A 20,150-nucleotide genomic window follows, 5' to 3' on the forward strand; every position below is an offset into this window, starting at 1 on the left:
CGCAGTTATCATGTGACAATCAGAGTTGCATGGCGATTGCAAAGAATCCGGTGTTCCATGCTCGCACAAAACACATTGAGATTCAATATCACTTTGTACGCAAGCTCATCATGGATGGAGAGGTCGACTTGGTGTACTGTCCGACTACAGAGAATGTTGCGGACATCTTCACGAAGGCTCTTGGAAGAGACTTGCTGGAGAGGCATCTTCTTCGACTTGGCATTGGGCCGAAAAAGTAAGTTCACTTGCGGGTGGACATTGAGGGGGGGGTGTTAGATATCAATGCTCCACTCTCGTGTAACTACAGGGAACCATCTAACTCTACTTGTAAGCCCCCCATATGAGGAGAAGGCATTTGAGTAGCTCGGTTATCCGGTATGTCCTGGTTTGGACACCAGATGGGGGCCATGTGTGGCCTGATGGCTGGAGGGCTTCAGATAGAGTTGGCATACTACCAACTAGGCTACATACAAGTGCGGGAAGGCATCCCTTGACTGACCGCACTGAGGGTAGACGGAGCATTTCTTGAGGCAGCCCACTCTCGAGTTGCGGGGCCCGTTTGGAGCCTCAGATGATCCCAGATGGCTTTGGGCCGAACGGTGCCCGTAGGTATTGCTCTGTTTTGTGCACCGGTTCTATCGTATGGTCGGTGGCCTATTTCGGGACTGACCCCCAGTCGACCGTTTTGGGCGGACTGGGTCGGTCACCCAATTGAGCCTAACCGACTACAACTAGTGGCTATATAAGAGCAAGCCCGTGAAGCCCATTTCATCACTGGCTACAGCAACCCTGATTCCTTAGCATCTAGCCTCCATCTTCTACTATTTCCAGCATGCCATCGAAGCTTATTTCACAGGAGCGCACGGTTGGGAGGCAGTGCCATCTATTGTATCAGTTCTACAGTAATCAAATTTTTGATTCTCCATACTATCTTGTTTTCTCTCTTGCATACGAGATCCTGTTATCTGTTGAGCACAGACATTGTATTTTTTCTTATACCATGATCCATCCTTTCTTCCCTCCGATGGATTTGAGGATTTGTGGAAAACCTTTGTGAGGCCTTGAGAGTCGCAAGTGTTTATACTGAGGCTCTGAGGCACTCTACATGAACCATGATAAAAACTATGGAATGACCTATGCTTTGAGCTTTAGCATATGTTGTTTAGTCCTTAATATGCACTTGAAATACGTACACATAGAGGCATGAGTTTTTATATAAGATAAATACTATATGTATATATCCTCTATATCATGTGCATTCAAGACAAGTGAATTAGAAATTGGGGTGCAAGTGCAGCGAAGGGGTTTCAAGAACCCCTCACCTCTCATAGCTTAATGCCTATACCACTACCCATGTAAAAACGGGGAAAAAAACATATCAATTGAAACCATGCTTAGTTGAGTGCATATTTTTACCATTGTTCTCTTCCGAATATAGAAACATCACATTCATTTCCATATCCATCATGTGAGACTAACTCAAGTTCATACGCCTCCGTCTGCTTATCTGAGATTTTGTCACTTCTATTAAAGAAATGAGATCTATGCCTTTCTCCTAGGAGTATAAAGGACAATTCAGATTATGAAGTATGAACTTTTGTAATAAAAGTGTATGTTTGCATCATCCTTGGCCTATAATATCTTTTATATAAAGTGGTTGCTCACCTAGTCATCTAGTCTCTCTTTCTCTCTCTCATACTAAATAGCAACTATTCCTTTGATAGAATTAAAGGAAAGATTCTAAAGTCTAGAGTCTATAAACAAGACAAAAGTGCATTGCCAAGACATGAAAAGTCATTATTGATTGTCAAAATTCAGCAAAATTTTATAGATTTTATTCATTGTATCCAATCTCCTATGCTTTTCTTCTCTCTTATTAACCAGCTATGGCATATTATATTCCACTGGCTAGAGCATCGTCCATAGGTAATTCATCTTCCCTAAGGTTTAGTTCATCCAAGGGAACCTCTTTCAAGTTTTCACCCATCTCAAGTGTGTGCCATTAGGTGTTCACTCAAAGAGATATATGCACACTAGTCTTTTGTGCCTTTTGCCACTGTCACCTTTATTGCCCATGCAAATTGAAAAATTACTCATTAAAGAGCTCCTTCATATGTTTTTCTTCATTCTTCTTATGCAAGTCCTTCCTCATACATTCTTCACCTTTATTCTTCCAAGAGCTACCTTCTTCATTCTTCATTTTGTTGAGATATCGAGCTCCACTCATGATATGCCAGGGTGACTATTGTGCATTTATGTCACCAACTTGTTAGCTGCAGATGCGGTTGGTACACCACCCATGAATAATAGCTAGATGACAGCTATCCTTATATACTCTAGTTCGTGGCTCAATTAGTATGCCACCTTAGTTAGGTGAGTTTGGTTTGAGACCCACATATAGGGTTCTTCTATTTCTTTGTACTAGAGTTCTTTTGGCTTTCACAACTAAGAAGAGGAAAACTGTTTTCAGCCTCCACCTTTGTTTGTATTCCCCCATTGTGTATGTGAGAAAGCCGCAAGTGAGACTCCTTTCTTCTCTCCCACTATCTTCACATGGTATCAGAGCCTGGTTCGTGGTAAGGAGCTCAAGAAAGCAAACCAAGTTCACGGTGTCCTGGTAAGAGGACCAGTGTTGCTTTCCTTTTTCAAGTTTGGGAGCAAATCTCTGTAGGTAGCACAGCCGAAAAGTGCAAGAGTGCATTGTCTCAGATTGAGATGCCCTTCGCGGTGTGGCAAGAGGGCAATATATGCCGCGAGCAAGGGCAAAGCCCTTGGTGACTTTTTTTTTCTGATTCGAGGCCATTTCGAGGCCTGTTTTGGAGGTAGAATCTCTCTGCAAGCACTGAGAAAAAGGCCCTGTTTTTGCTGTGCGACCACTGCTCTGCAGGTCAGTGAAAAGTTGCCGCAGAAATTGCATCATATGCTGTGCACAGAGATATTGGGAGTTATAGAATCATCCTTATTGCCTGTTGATGCAAAATCGTCACTAGGAAGTGACTGTGTGGTCAAATACCACTTTCATCAGTTTTGCAGATTTGCCCGTTTTAGGTAGAAGCTGTGTTTTTTGCAGTGACAGAATATTTTGCAGTGTTCTCTAATGGCGTCTGATTCTCTTTCACAGATTGTCACTGAAAAGCTTGACAAGAACAACTTCCAAGCATGGAAGTTTAGAATGACGAATTTCCTTATGGGAAAAGGCTATTAGGAGTTCATTATAGGAAATGAAGAAGAACCAGTTCTTCCTAATGTTCCCAATCAACAGGAAATGCAAGCATTTAAAGGATGGCATGAGAGAGCCAGAAAAGTTATGTACTTATTTCAGATTCTATGATTGTGCATATTCAGGATGCAAGTATGCCAAAGGAGGCATGGGATACTTTGGCAAAAATGTACAGCATAAATACGCAAGCCAGGAAAATGCAGCTCAAGCAGGAGTTGCACAATGTACAGAGAGAAAATATGAGCATCAATGACTACCACATGAAGGTGAAGAAAATTGCAGATGCACTTGCTTCCATTGGGTCGCCAGTGGAAGATGATGATTTAGTTTCTGTGACCTTGAATGGTCTAGGAAAGGATTATGCATAGTTCCGGACATCCATTGCCGTCCGTGAAAAATTTCCTGATTTTGAGGAGTTGTTTGCTCTTCTAATTTCTGAAGAGCAGAGAAATGGTGGTGCATCTTCTTCAGGAGGAACTTCAAAAGAAATTGTCTTCTACTCAAATGCTAGAAGAGGTAGAGGCAGAGGTAGAGGAGGCCGATCTGGAGGCCGTGGTAGAAATTAGAATATGCAGCAAACTCAAGAAAACCAATCCTTTGGAGGAGGACGTGGTAACTCTAGAGGCAGGGGGAGCCAAAGAGGTCGTGGTGGATGGTTTCTGCTGATTGGGCTGGTAGTATTTCTGATAGATGATCTACCAGTGGATATGTGTTCTCTTTTGGGAGTGCTACAGTCACTTGGAGCAGCAAGAAACAACCTATAGTTGCCTTGTCGAGCACAGAGGCTGAGTACAAGGGTGCAGCAATGGCTGCATGTGAGGTAGCTTGGTTGCATAAGCTACTTTATGATATGCATCAGTCTACAGATGGGCCAGTTGTCATTTATTGTGACAACATGAGCAATATACACTTGGCAAATAACCCAGTCTATCATGCTAGAACAAAGCACATTGAGGTGCATTATCACTATGTGTGGGAGAACGTTTTACTAGATCTTATTGATCTAGTTTATGTCAGCATAGAGGATCAGGTAGCTGACATATTCACAAAGGCATTGGGCACAGAGAAGCTGCGCAAGTTTAGAGACCTACTTGGTGTGCAGGAATTGGGATTGAGCTCGAGGGGGAGTGTTGAGATATCAAGCTCCACTCATGATATGCCAGGGTGACCGTTGTGCATTTATGTCACCGACTTGTTAGCTGCAGATGCGGTTGGTACACCACCCATGAATAATAGCTGGATGATAGCTATCCTTATGTACTCTAGTTCGTGGCTCAGTTAGTATGCCACCTTAGTTAGGTGAGTTTGGTTTGAGACCCACATATAGGGTTCTTCTATTTCTTTGTACTAGAGTTCTTTTGGCTTTCACAACTAAGAAGAGGAAAACTGTTTTCAGCCTCCACCTTTGTGTGTATTCCCCCATTGTGTATGTGAGAAAGCCGCAAGTGAGACTCCTTCCTTCTCTCCCACTATCTTCACACATTTTTCTACCAACAACATCTATGGTGCTATCATTGGCTCTGCCTTTGCATGCACGCAATCCCTACGATAATATCCAAGTCTTTGTACATGTATGCAATTGGGTGAGAAAGGCAGATCCAATGATAGCACCATAGATATTGTTGGTAGCAGCTACATGCTTAAGTAGACTAGTTTGAAACTCCACTTTCTTAAGTATAAAGACAAAGAGGGATTCATGCGATTGAAAGATGCACGAACAGATCTAATCGTGTTCAACATAGGTGCTCCTCATGTCTATATGGAGTAAACTTTTATGACAATCCTAGTCTACACAACAACAGTTTTGCCTTTCTGCAAGAGTGAGTAAACAATCATGAGGAATGGACTTACCAACAAAGACACTATTATGCTCGTCTTCATAGCCCTCACTATGTTCACCACACAAGTAGTGTTTCCAATCTTCTCCATTTCCAGAGTGATTTTAACGGTCTCCAATAATGTGCTGTATTCCATATTCGATTGCCGTAGGAAACTCATTTTCGTATTAAAAGAGTTTGTGAAAATATCCTTTGGTTGTCTTTTCAAGAATAGTGTTGGCTTTCCTATCTGTGATCGTATTGCTAGTACATATGTTGATATGTCTATTCCAATATTACTAATCCACTTGATGAATGGTGTATTTGTTTCGGTGTCTATATTGTGTAAATGTGTGTCAATTTTTGTGTATACTGCTTTGTTAATGTGGAGCTCATTGGCATCTAATTACTTGGTTGCATGTATGTATAGAATAAAATTTTGATGTTTTTGAATAAATTGCTATATCCTATAGTCTTCAGGATGCATGCTTCACATGCACCATAGCACTTATAATGCTTTAACAAGGTCTCATTCTAGATCCTTATTCCATAGCTTTTTGCTCTTATGTTCAAGTTTGGAATGTGTACTACAACTTGAAGACAAAGTTTGCCGAATTCCGTTGAGCAATGCATAAGTTATGGGTCATGCAAGATACCCATATACAAAAAAGTCCCTAAACCTTACCAAAAATGGCTACACCCAAGCAAACAATTACCCCGTTCCAAGTATTGAGCTGAGGGATTAGTAGCCCTTCTTCTAGCTCAAAGAAAGGTTAGTAGGCTTGATTGGCAAACCTTTCTAGCCTTGGTAAGAGAAGCATAATTTATAGTGTCTCATGAGATGCTGTGTGTCTTGGAGCTAAGAGTAGCTACTACTCTCATGTCCAAGGCACTTAGAGCATCAGAGTAGCTATAATCTGCTTTCTTTACCTAGGTTGAGTTCTTCTAGTGCCTTTAAGTAAGCTGTAATGAATAAAGTTATGCTCAATTATGAGGTGCTCGTATTTTCATCGTTTACTCATGGACCCCAAGCATACGGAGGTATGCAAAATGAGGAATGTTGGAGTTGGGACAACTAAACCCAGTATGATCATAGAGCTCACTAATGATGAGGATTGGTGGATGCTCTTGACATCCTTGATGTAACCTCCGTGGTACTACTAGTTGATGACCACCAAAATGGCAACTTCTTGGGCTTGCATGTGATTTTATATCCCTGAGGTATGTTTTGATTATTTTTAGTGCAGTTGATTACTAGTAGCATGTCATTAAATAGTGGTTCATTGAAGATGTTCATACATGCATCTCCTTCTTTCCATTTCCTGCCTCAAAATTCTTCGAAAAACTCTCCTAACCAAAAACTCACATCAACACATTGCAAGCAAAAACTAGAAATAGATAGAGTACTTGGAGTCTTTGTTATGCTAGTATTTCAAGATAATGAAGCATAAAGTCTGTTTCATGCTTCTGTTGGTAGAACACCTCATTCCCACTTTGAAAGGTGCTATCGACATCAATCTAGAATACGTGGGGATGCATGAGGAAGAGGTGCTAGGGATTGAAATTGAATATTTATAGGATATGATTTAAAAGGAATGTCAGTAGAATTGGATATCCCAAACAAGTGGAATGTGGCCTAAAATTCTTCAAAACAAAAATAGGCCAAAGGGAATGCTATTGGGTTTGATGCTATGTATTATTAAATGCAATGACTTTGGCATGCTTATGAGCCATATAGCAAGCAAGTGCATGGAAAAAGAAACAATTGAAAATTGTAAATAGTGTTGGATTTATCAAAATATCTTAGCACATGCACAAATTGCATTTTTCCAACTTCTTCCATTTTAGGGTGAATCTAGATACTAATACCAATAACTATCAATGTTTTAAGACCATCATGCACTAGTCCCAATAGTTTGGATTCCAAATTTTCAATTTGCTTTGATTTTCAACAAATCAAAAGAAAGTTATGGAGTATGTCCTCAAATGGGTATGCATCACTTTAGCACAACATTGGGTGGCCCATTCAGTGAGCATTGGTGTTAGATCATATCTTAGTACTTCTAATTTAGATGTGATGATATGGAGAATCATATTGTATAATTTGAAAATGTCTATCAAATTATAAAGTCCAACTGAGTGAAGTAATCATAAGAGAGAGAACATCATGGTATCCAAGGATGGATAAATGCAAAGTCAATTTATTACTTTAAAACTGAAGTTATATAGAAAAGCCAAATGTATAAGTAGCCCCTAAAGATGACTTGGGTAATATACATCCAAGTTTTACTCTTCTACATTTTGAAAAGAGACATTTATTGTATCCAAGGATGCATTAATGCAAAGAAAATTTATTACTTAAAGGTCCAGCTACATAGAAAAGCCAAATGCATTAGAGGGATGGCCAGTCCCTAAAAGAGACTTGGGTAATATAGATCCAAGTTTTACTCTTATACATTTCAATTTGGTTTCCCTCCCTCCCTCTCTCTCTCTCTCTCTCATATATATATATATATAAAAGATAGATAGATTCATATGTGCATACTATGTATGTATGTATGCATGTTTGTGGGTGGTAGCAAGCTAAGGGTGTCCACTTCTGGACCACTTTCGGGTGAGTGTGACACCTGCTCGAGTGAAAATACAAAGGTTTTGCTTCGGTCTGCAATACCTCGATCGAGGTATTATCTCCAATGAAAATCACATGAGGACAACCGAGCCAAGCCGATACCTCGATCGAGGTGCTGGGCTTTTTTCACCGAACCGAGCCTATACCTCGATCGAGGTTCTGCTGGCATGCCACCTATACCTCATTCGAGGTATCGTGGCAATCTAGCTATACCTCGATCGAGGTAGTGTGGCATGTCCAGCTATACCTCGATCGAGGTATGTGCCATCCGACAGGGTAGCTGACATACCTCGATCGAGGTATGCTGGACCGATGACTTGGCCACATGTCGAATACATCAACCGAGACATGTGGCATCCGGCTGCAACTGACATACCTCGATCGAGGTATCGTGGTAGGTCAATACCTCGATCGAGGTACATGTACCAATGTGTATGTACATGTCAAAATACCTCGATCGAGGTCTGCTGGCATGCCACCTATACCTCGTTCGAGGTATCGTGGTAATCTACCTATACCTCGATCGAGGTAGTGTGGCATGTCCAGCTATACCTCGATCGAGGTATGTGCCATCCAACAGGGCAGCTGACATACCTCGATCGAGGTATGCTGAACCGATGACTTGGCCGCATGTCGAATACGTCAACCGAGACATGTGGCATCCGGCTGCGGCTGACATACCTCGATCGAGGTATCATGGTAGGTCAATACCTCAATCGAGGTACATGTATCAATGTGTATGTACATGTCAAAATACCTCGATTGAGGTATCGTGGCATGTCTATACCTCGATCGAGGTATGATGGAGCGATATGTATGTTGCATGTGAAATACCTTGATCGAGGTAGGGAAACCCTAAATTTTCTTATAAAAGGAGAGTGACCTCCCTCATTCTTCATACCTCGATCGAGCTCCTCCTCATCGACCGATTTCGGATTTGCAGGAGGTCGACGGAATTACGGTAGTGACGGAGAGTGACCGACGGACAACGACGGAGATGGACGGAGCGGGAGAGTCTAGGTAAGGTTTTTTTTATGTAGCTTTTTTTTTTTGCTAAAATTTATTTAAATTTTAGTTTATATGAATAATTATAAAATATTTTTAAATTTCAAATGCATTTTAAAGTTTTTTTTTTGAATTACGAAATTTTTTATTTAAAATGTGAAAATGTAAAAATTTTATTTTTTAAAATCATCTTTTAAAAAAAGAGATTAAAGTTATTTTTTAAATTAAAGCTATTTTTATTTAAATAAAAAAACGTTTAAATTTTAGTTTATAAGAATAATTATAAAATATTTCTAAATTTGAAATGCATTTTAAAGTTTTTTTAAATTATTTTTGGAATTACGTAATTTTTTATTTAAAATGTGAAAATGTAAATATTTTGTTTTTAAAATCATCTTTTAAAAAAAAGAGATTAAAGTTATTTTTTAAATTAGTGCTATTTTTATTTAAATAAAAAACGTTTAAATTCTAGTTTATAGGAATAATTATAAAATATTTCTAAATTTGAAATGCATTTTAAAGTTTTTTTGAATTATTTTTGGAATTACGTAATTTTTTATTTAAAATATGAAAATGTATATATTTTGTTTTTTGAAATCATCTTTTAAAAAAAAGAGATTAAAGATATTTTTTAAATTAGTGTTATTTTTATTTAAATAAAAAATTGCTTAAATTTTATTTTTAAAAATGATCTTTTAAAAAAAAGAAAATAAGAGTTTAAGGTAGCTTTTATGTTATGTAAGTTATTTAAGTTAGTGAAGTTTTTATTTAAATGTCAAAAAGTATATAATTTGTTTTTAAAACAATCTATTAAAAAAATTTATAACTGAAGTTTATAAATTACTGAAGTTTTGAATTAAATATAACGTTTAAATTTTGTTTTTAGAAATCATGTTTAAATTTTATTTTTAGAAATCATGTATTAAGAAAAAGAAAATAAGAGTTTAAAGTAGCTTTTATATTATTTTAGTTTATAGGAATATGTAATATAATTATAAAATATTTCAAAATTTCAAATGCATTTTAAAGTTTTTTTAAATAATTTTTTTTAATTACATAATTTTTTATTTAAAATGTGAAAATGTATTTATTTGGTTTTCTAAATTCATCTATTTAAAAAAAGAGAGATTAAAGTAGGTTTTATGTTATTTTTGAAATTGGTGCTATTTTTATTTAAATAAAAAAGCGTTTAAATTTTAGTCTTCAAAATCATCTTTTTTAAAAAAAGAAAATAAGAGTTTAAGGTAGCGGTGTGCGTTTATCAATCTTTATGTGGAATATTATAGATTATATAGTTGGTTAAGAGTTGTTTCATAATTTAGGTAGAGTAAGTAGGCTGTATAAAACACCACATGGGCATTATCCCTAAAACACCACACCACATGGGCAAAGACCCCAACACTAGAGTGGTTAGATGCATAAGCGTATGGCTAATTGGATCTTCTAAATGCATCAGCGCATGGAAAACACATACGTAAATGATTGTCCAAAGGTCTCCTCTCTCCCTAGGCATGGAAACTAAGTGATGATCTATAGGAATGGCCACTAGTTGAGGTGGATTGCCCAACCAAAATAGATAATATTGAAAAGGCCTAATTATTTTCTCAAAGTTCTCGCTTTAAAAGGTCTGTAGTGTCAACCCGCTCTCTTTTTTAATGTGTAGTCCGAGAAATACTAGATGTGCCTTGCTTGTGTATCGTTCAAAGTAATGTATTAGATATCCTTCTATCTCCTCCATCTCTATTGCAAACCCAAGGCAGTAAAGCATTCAAAGAAGGTCTTATTAACCAAACCTCTCCACTATCTGTCCTTAGTATAGGGGCCATAAGTGGACAATGTGGGCCTTACACCACATGTGGAAAAGTTTCCAAAGAGCGAGAAAGGCATTTAAAAAAATACAATTCTCCTTATTTTGGAAAATAAGTTAATCAAGTATAATAATACTTGCCCCAACCATGTGTATTATCTTGGGGAATAAAATATAGAGATTCTCCTCAATACCATCTCTTAAACCTACAGTCTTGTTAGAATCTGTATAGTTATCAAACACAGATCATAATGAGTCTTCTTACTAGGGTCCTCAAAGTACTGATAAATGCAAAGAAATACAAGGGTTACCAAGAGTGTGTTGCATGTGTGTGTGTATGTGTGTGTGTGTGTGTGTGTGTGTGTGTGTGTGTGTGTGTGTGTGTGTGTGTGTGTGTGTGTGTGTGTGTGTGTGTGTGTGTGTGTGTGAGAGAGAGAGAGAGATTCCGCACACAAAAAAAGTGTGTGTGTGCTTAGATTAAAAAGTCCCATCAATAATTGAGCCATACAGTTAATTCCATCAATTGGATAAAAAGTAAAAAAAGGGAAACATATAAGGAAAAAATATTTGAGACATCTAAGTTTAAAAATGCAACAACTAGAGTTTGAAAAAATTTTAATCAAAATTAAGAATTTTTAATAATATTGAGTTTGATAAACATAATATTGAGCCACACATTTGGCCCATCTACCGGTAGGTGCATAGGATGATCCCAATGACATCCTACCTCATCAAGGAGTACGTACAAATAGTTTTCATTACGTAAATAGATTATAAGTCATATTGAATAGAATATTATTTTCATTACCCAAATAGAATATTAATTTCCATGTGTTTTTTTTGTGCATGTGCTAGCCAAGCGCACAGGTTCTGACACCACTATTCGTATGCAGATAGAGATTCTGAGAGCTGAGATGAGGGCACTGCAAGATGCTAGGACACCCCCTCACTTGGTTGCGAGTCTAGATTCAGTTATTGAGGCTCTGGGTCGATTGGACACAGTTGAGGATGTTGTGGATAGCTTTCAGGCACAGGCTGAGGCAAAGATCACTGGTCATGGCTTGGATTGGAGAGCCATTCGATAGTTGTTTGAGCGTGAGTCACATCACAGGCAGGCCTTAGAGGATATGTTTTGGGATGGTCACACTGAGGCGATGCGACCACGATCAGGGCTGCCCTTGCATATTTTACGTTGTAGGCACCCCATCATAGCAGCACACATTTATCCGAGATATCTCGCTGCGAATGGTGGTCGATTGCCTCACAACCGTCAAATAGCTAGGTCATTTGCCATACGCTGAGTTTGTGCTTGGTCATCGGGTAGACTACCTTAGTACCCGTCCAGGATCAGGAGCAGGACATGGTAGGATGGGGCATCAGGAGCATCAGAGTATAGGTGTTCGGCATCGATGCGAGGCACCAGAGTTGCACACCATCCCTGCACTGGCATTGCGAGCTGTTGGAGGACAGATTAGGGGGGATGTTCATTCAGTGGCATCATCCTTGTAGCACATGGTCTCTGCCCTATCGAGATCACTTTCGATTCCACCTCCCCCACCTCGATCATCGATGGAGCCTCCCACATCTACACCACCTCCCACATCTACACTGCCTCAGCATGAGTTGGAGACTCGAGACGCATGGATTGCAGAGTTGGAGGCATTGTTGGCCGAGTCTAGGGATGAGGTTAGTTATTTAGATTATTTTAGTTTATTTTTTTGTAGCGTGTTTTGAACTGAAGTTTTTTGGTTAATTCTCACCATGTACGCGACATGTTTGCATTGCAGGCACATCTATTGCGACAGGATACAGAGTCTCGTGTACGACTATTGGAGACCGATTTGGAGGATCAGAGGATTCAAACATGCATAGCATACCATCGTGCGGAGCACTATATTTTGCAGTTGAGACATATTAGTCGTGATCCATCTCGCCATAGGATCGACCCCAGCGTGGCCCTATACCACACTCCACGAGGAGTTTGACACTGTAGGGTGGTTTGGACTAGGGTGCGGCCACATCGCACATCTCCATTGCATGACCCGCCACATGGTGGCACGATTAGTGTGCCCTGTATGCTTTGCTGACATTGATGTGGCCACATACAGAGGACTAGGCATGGATGATCTGTATCCTGGTCATCGTCAGGCCATTGATCCATTCGCCCGCATGGTCTTGACAGAGCACTACAGGGAGGAGGCACAGAGAGCTTTGCTAATGCAGGAGGGTGCTGATACATCTATGGTTGCAGCGTGTGTTCCACGACGCTTCTCATATGGTGATTTCATGCTAGGTGACGAGGCACGAGCAGAGGAGGCACGTCGTATTGAGCAAGAGGCAGAGCTGCAGACATCATTGCAACAGTGGGTGGAGCAGCAACTTGGGCGGGGCCAAGACTAGCGTCTTCTACAAGAGGCGGCAAGGGAGGCAGAGATGGCAGCGATGGCTCATGCAGCATGCCCTCCTCTTCATCAGGATGAGGCTGGCCCATCTCATGCAGGAGATGAGGCTGGCCCATCTGATCTGGCTTTGCCTAAGGGCACACAGCGGATGGTTGGGCAGTGGGTCATACAGGAGCCACGTCAAAGGATGACTAGAGGATCATATGTGGAGTTATCAGATACTGATTTAGGATGATTGTTTAGGCTTCACACATTTCTTGTTTAGGGATGCACTTCTGCACAATGATGATGATGATGTACACATTCATTTTAGTACTTTCATGATATTGTTCTTACTTTTATGATGTATGAGCATTTTCGTACTTTCATGATGTTCTTCACACTTTGTTTATCTCAGTTTATAGTTTGTTCAAATCTAACATAAACATTTAAAATTAGGAGTATGATTTTGAATTTCGAATATCTCAATTCACACATCTAATACATAAGGTATTTAAAAAAGAATGCCATGTGAAGTAATTGTAAACATTAAGCATTGAAAAAGTGTTCAAGTATAAGGTCTCTCTCTCTCTCTCTCCCTCTCTTTCTCGTGCTATGAACTTTATCATTTTGAATATCATATTGAATTTCGTATATATCAATGCTTGCAATTATTACACTAAACCTAAGAGCTGTGCGAAGTTTCATCCCCATGTGCATATTTAAAATTAAGAGTATGATTTTGGATTTCAGATATCTCAATTCACACATCTAATACATAATGTATTTTAAAAATAATGCCGTGTGTCGTAATTGTAAACATCAAGCATTGAAAAGGCGCTTGCAAAAATGTACACATTATACCTTCCACGTGGCGCATACCAAATCACTTGGAGACCAAATCTTGCATGGATGTATGTCTAGGGTAGCCTAAGAGCCGTGTGAAGTTTCATCCCCAACAGGGTTTAGGATTTAGGGTTTAGGGTTTAGTCGTGCTAGTAGGGATTGTAAAAATGTACGCATTATACCTTCCATGTGGTGCATACCAAATCAGTTGGACACCAAATCTTGCGTGGATGTACGTCTAGGGTAGCCTAAGAGCCGTGTGAAGTTTCATCCCCAACAGGGTTTAGGATTTAGGGTTTAGGGTTTAGTAGTGCTAGTAGGGATTGTAAAAATATATGCATTATACCTTCTACGTGGCGCAAACCAAATCAGTTGGAGACCAAATCTTGCGTGGATGTACGTCTAGGTTAGCCTAAGAGCCGTGTGAAGTTTCATCCCCAACAGGGTTTAGAATTTAGGGTTTACAGTTTAGGGTTTAGTCGTGCTAGTAGGAATTGCATTATACCTTCCACATGGTGCAAACCAAATCAGTTGGACACCAAATCTTGCATGGATGTACGTCTAGGGAGCCTAAGAGCCGTGTGAAGTTTCATCCCCAATAGGGTTTAGGGTTTAGGGATTAGTCGTGCTAGTAGGGATTGTAAAAATGTACGCATTATACCTTCTAGTGGCGCAAACCAAATCAGTTGGACACCAAATCTTGTGTGGATGTACGTCTAGGGTAGCCCAAGAGCTGTGTGAAGTTTCATCCCCAACAGGGTTTAGGGTTTAGGGTTTAGGGTTTAGTCGAGCTAGTAGGGATTGTAAAAATGTACGCATTATACCTTCCACGTGGCGCAAACCAAATCAGTTGGACACCAAATCTTGCATGGATGTACATCTAGGGTAGCCTAAGAGCCGTGTGAAGTTTCATCCCCAACAGGGTTTAGGGTTTAGGGTTTAGTCGTGCTAGTAGGGATTGTAAAATGTACGCATTATACCTTCCACGTGGCGCATACCAAATCAGTTGGACACCAAATCTTGCGTGGATGTACGTCTAGGGTAGCCTAAGAGCCGTGTGAAGTTTCATCCCCAACAAGGTTTAGGGTTTAGTCGTGCTAGTAGGGATTGTAAAAATGTACGCATTATACCTTCCACGTGGTGCATACCAAATCAGTTGGACACCAAATCTTGCATGGATGTACGTCTAGGGTAGCCTAAGAGCCGTCTGAAGTTTCATCCCCAATAAGGTTTAGGGTTTAGGGTTTAGTCGTGCTAGTAGGGATTGTAAAAATGTACGCATTATACCTTCCACGTGGCGCATACCAAATCAGTTGGACACCAAATCTTGCGTGGATGTATGTCTAGGGTAGTCTAAGAGCCGTGTGAAGTTTCATCCCCAACAGATAAGTCCACGTGCGTATTTCATTAGTACATGCGTATTTCATTAGTACGTGTGCCATTTTTCATACGTAGTCATGCTAGTAGGGATTGTAAAAATGTATGCATTATACCTTCCACGTGGCGCATACCAAATCAGTTGGACACCAAATCTTGCGTAGATGTACGTCTACGGTAGCCTAAGAGCCATGCAATGTTTAATCTCCAACAAATGTGTCCACATGCATATTTCGTTAGTACGTGCACCATTTTTCATACGTAGTCGTGCTAGTAGGGATTGTAAAAATGTATGCATTATACCTTCCACGTGGCACATACCAAATCAGTTGGACACCAAATCTTGCGTGGATGTACGTCTATGGTAGCAAATCAGTTCGAGACAAAATCTTGTGTGGATGTATGTCTAGGGTGGCCTAAGAGTCGTGCAAAGTTTCATCCCCAACAGATAAGTCCACACGCATATTTTGTTAGTATGTCCGCCATAGCTTTGCCGCAGTCGTGCTAGTAGGGATTGTAAAAATGTACGCATTGTACCTTCCACGTGGCGCATACCAAATCAGTTCGAGACCAAATCTCGCGTGGATGTATGTCTAGGGTGGCCTAAGAGTCATGCGAAGTTTCATTCCCAACAAATAAGTCCACACACATATTTCGTTAGTACGTGCGACATAGCTTTGCCGCAGTCGTGCTAGTAGGGATTGTAAAAATGTATGCATTATACCTTCCATGTGGCGCATACCAAATCAGTTGGAGACCAAATCTTGCATGGATGGATGTCTAGGGTGACCTAAGAGTCGTGCAAAGTTTCATCCCCAACAGAACTGTCCACGTGCATATTTCAATAGTACATGCACCATTTTTCATACATAGTCATGCTAGTAGGGACCAACAGATAAGTCCACACGCATATTTCGTTAGTACGTGCGTGAATTTTCTTAGTCACATTTTTAAAATGTCCTAAAGCACAAAACAAATTACAACATTACTACTAATAAACAATTTTTTGTTTTACAAACACAACAAATCCCATTGAGAAGACATCAGACATCATGTATAAAATAGAATCTAATACAATGATGTGTATGAACGTGTATACAACCATCAGAGTGAAATACAAAATATGAGTCCATGAAAATTACAATGGTACGGTCACACAGTGAGCCTATACATATCGAATACAAAAATGTGTAATCAACTAGTGATACCCAATAAAAATCAATCTGATCAACTGATGATCCCAAAAAATATGATATGTAATGTGCTACTCCTCAGGATCAGCTCTCATGCCAATAGTTGCAAGTATGCTCTCGTGATCCGCCACTGCAAGGCGCCATCGTGGAGTGGACGTCGCCTTGCGAGTGCGAACATGACTCAAAGTAACGATATCCCAACAACAAGATGAGAATACATGTATGCCTCCTGATCCGCCATGTACTCCTGGAACTCAATATAGCGACCACGCCTCTGTATCTGCTGAAAATAGTGGCCACCTACGATCATGCTATGAGCATTGAAGTGCATCCCATGCCCATCCACTGTATCCTCATTCAGCACACTCTTCAGCATAGAGCATCGCAACAAGTAATAATCCACACCCTCCTCATTGCCCTCCGAAGCAATAACCGTGAAGATATCACCAATACGCAAAATATCTGTAAGCTGGTCATAATCTTTAGAGGAACTGAATCCTGATCATCATGTACCTCCTCCCAAGGCTGGAAGGGAGAAAGTACTTGCCGTACCCATGGATCGGTCCATGGTATCATGGAGCACCCTCCCCAATCATCATCAATGCATGCAGAGCAAAAACATGCGAACCGTCAAGAAAAGATCGCGGGGTGAGACTCCCCTATGCTCCTGATGGAATGGAAATCAAGAGTGCCAGACACAGAATGACAATCAAAAGGCCTAGACCGATCAAGACTCCCAATGTCCATGCACCAAAAATACCGGCTCACCACCCTATCGTCATGCGACTAATACGAGGAGATAGCACTAGTGGATAAGTGCTAGCTGCACCACCGCACAACATCATGTGCATCCTTGAAGCGATCGGCACTGTGATGCAACTGGTATCGACGCAAAGCATGCTTCACGCAAGCACCTGCACCATCGTGCTCTCCCTTACCATGCCCTATCTCGAAGTAGCTCCATGTGATCGGAATGCCTGTCTCACGGTGCCATCTACAGAACCAATAAAACTGTCTAGCAGATTTGAACTGACCACCGCAGCCGTCTGACCAGATCCAGCGCCACTGCCATGTGACACCATGATCCCTCAAGAAACTATCATGCAAAGTGAAGCAATGCTACACAAAATGGGCATCATGCGATCGATCATCACTAATGTAGAAGTGATACTCTCGCACAATGACGCGTGAGTCCATGGTGCTATCAATGCCATCCACATGAGCCTGTGCATGACGATAGCTAATGTGCACAAATATAGCAACCTGCAATATGGCATTGAAAAAAAATATGACTATTAAAATAATTCAATATAATGAGGTGGGGAAAAAAGCAATACTCAATCACACGTCACCTGTTCGGAGAAATAATACTCCGATTGGATCTCATGCTATGGTGCAAAGGTGTAATTCTCTGCAAAGTCCACCACTGAGACAACAACCCCTGTAGGAAATGTCCTCAAACATGCACAGAACTGACGATCCTCCCATTTCGTAGTGTGCGAGTGGTGTATGTAGTGGTACAGCTTCCCTCGAAAACTGTCAATGAATACAACACGTGGTGTCTCCTTCCCCACAAGCTGCAACCTCCTCGACTGTGCACCACCATCTAATGTCAAGGTACTGTACTCATACTGCTGCCAACGAACCATCTGCACATCACAAGTATCTAGTGCAACTCGTGGCACTCTAGCAAAGTCACCACACAAAGTACACCTACCTTCCACACAATCAAGGGAGTGGAATAAAGCATCACCATCTCGTGTACACAATATGGAATGAATGAAGTCGCGAGGGCTAGTCGGAACCACTCCCCTATGACCATCAAGGGAATGGAATACATCATACATCAATCCAAAATCCACATGGTAGCGACAACAGCATGTGTCACGCTCTTGAGAGCATCGCACAAACCATGGCCTGCATCGCTCAAATGACCTCTGCCCAATCCTGAACTCCAGGTGCGCCTCTACAAACTGAGTGTACAACTCAGTCTGGGTACACTCCAAAAAACATGCACCATGCTCAATGTACACACCGCGTGACACCCTCTTCCGCAATGCCTTCTTGAACATCGGGGATGCTCTGCAATGCTCCTCCCAAAACTGTTGTATGAAGGACCTAGTGGAATCATCCAACAATCGATCGCTGCAAGGTGCATGACCACTCGAAGCCCAAAGAGCATCAGTCTCACTATCCTTTAGACTTTGCCTCCTAATCATGCCTGCTCGCAATGTGCGCGGTGCAATCTGAAGAAGAAGTGAAACGGTACGCACATGGCCTATCATATGAGGTCTACTAATGGCAGCCACAATAGCACGACGTGCTGCCAAGGGATCACTGGAGTTCTTATGCTTAATAGAAGCATAGGAACGTCGAACACTGCTAAGGACCTCGCTAGATACAACCCTATCTCTACGTGCACCAAGACCAGCAAGCCTCCTACACTCTACCAAGTCATGAGAAGACTGCGAAGCTGGCATGAGGTCACAAAAAAAAGACTGCACAATCTTGCTAGTACGACGACGGATAGTGGACTTCGGTAAGTCACGTCGTGAAGCAACATTGCTGATGCAAGGTGGGGCAAGGGGATCAATGGGAGATGGTAGGGTGGATGGGGGAAGGGAGGCGCCAAGGGGAACGGGGGGAGGGGGAGGGGGAGGGGGGAGGGTGGAGGGGGAAGAGGCAGAGGTGGAGGCCAAAATGTAGGTGGCTAGGGGAAGGGCGGAGGCTAGAGGTAGGGGAGCGGATGAGGATGGGGGGACAATGGAGGTGGGGGTGGGGGTGGGGGTGGAGGTGGAGGTGGAGGTGGGATGTAGAGGTAGAGGTGGAGGTGGATCGGTGGTGGTAGCGCGAGCTCTAGCTCTAGAGGCTCTCTTGCGCTCACGAGCCTTTCGCTTGCGCTCCTCGTCAATGAGATTTGGGGGGGGGGTTCCTACATCTTTCACGTCTACTAGCTCTACGGCTTTGAGAACCCATTCTCAATGAAAGTAGGATGGAAGGTGTGACAAAGTGATGAGGAGGCAAGAATGGCTAAGAATGGGTGAAATGAACCAAAACATAGTGTCTTACAGAGAGCCTCAACTCATCCACTAGATTGCTCTTAGATTGCTCTTCATTATTATTGGTGGAGAAGGTGCTAAGATTGAAACTAATTGGCTGGAATCCAACGTTAATTTCTAATATTTGCATCGTTTGATTTTATTCCAGTTTTGTACCTTCAAATACCTCGATCGAGGTATGCCATGCCCAGATCATATACCTCGATCGAGGTATTCAATGCCTCACGCAAATATAAACCTCGATCGAGGTACCCCTCGGTCATAGCACATACCCCTCGGTCATATACCTCGATCGAGGTATTCTATGCCTCACACAGGTCATATACCTCGATCGAGGTATTCTATGCCTTGCACATCGTGATGTGTATACATGTGGCTGATGTGGCACCATGCATGGTCATGATGTGGCAATATAGTCTCTTCCATGATGTGGAAAGGTGATGTGGCATGATGAGTTGGCATTCATGAGGTGGTAGATTGACATGGCAAATTGAGGTGGAGGGATTGGTGACATGGCAAGGTTGACGAGGTATGCCAAGGTGGCAAGGTGTGATGACATGGCTCATGATGTGGAATGATGAGGTGGCACATGTGGCAGCATGTGTGGCAATGTAAGGTGACATGGCAAGGAGTGATGTCACATATCCTTGATGACATGGCACCACGTGGTCTAACAACGTGGCATGGTTGCAAGGCAAAAATAGATGACTCAGCCTTCCACATGGGCAGCATGCACACTCCAAAGGCTTGCCACTAGGGTCGGTGATGCTCCTAGCCTACCTCACCAAGCCTAATACCAAGCCTACCTTGTCTTGG

Source organism: Dipteris shenzhenensis, chromosome 33, assembly GCF_047967505.1.
Source record: "Dipteris shenzhenensis isolate YYH24624 ecotype China chromosome 33, Dip_SZ_1.0, whole genome shotgun sequence".
Lineage (NCBI taxonomy): Eukaryota > Viridiplantae > Streptophyta > Polypodiopsida > Gleicheniales > Dipteridaceae > Dipteris > Dipteris shenzhenensis.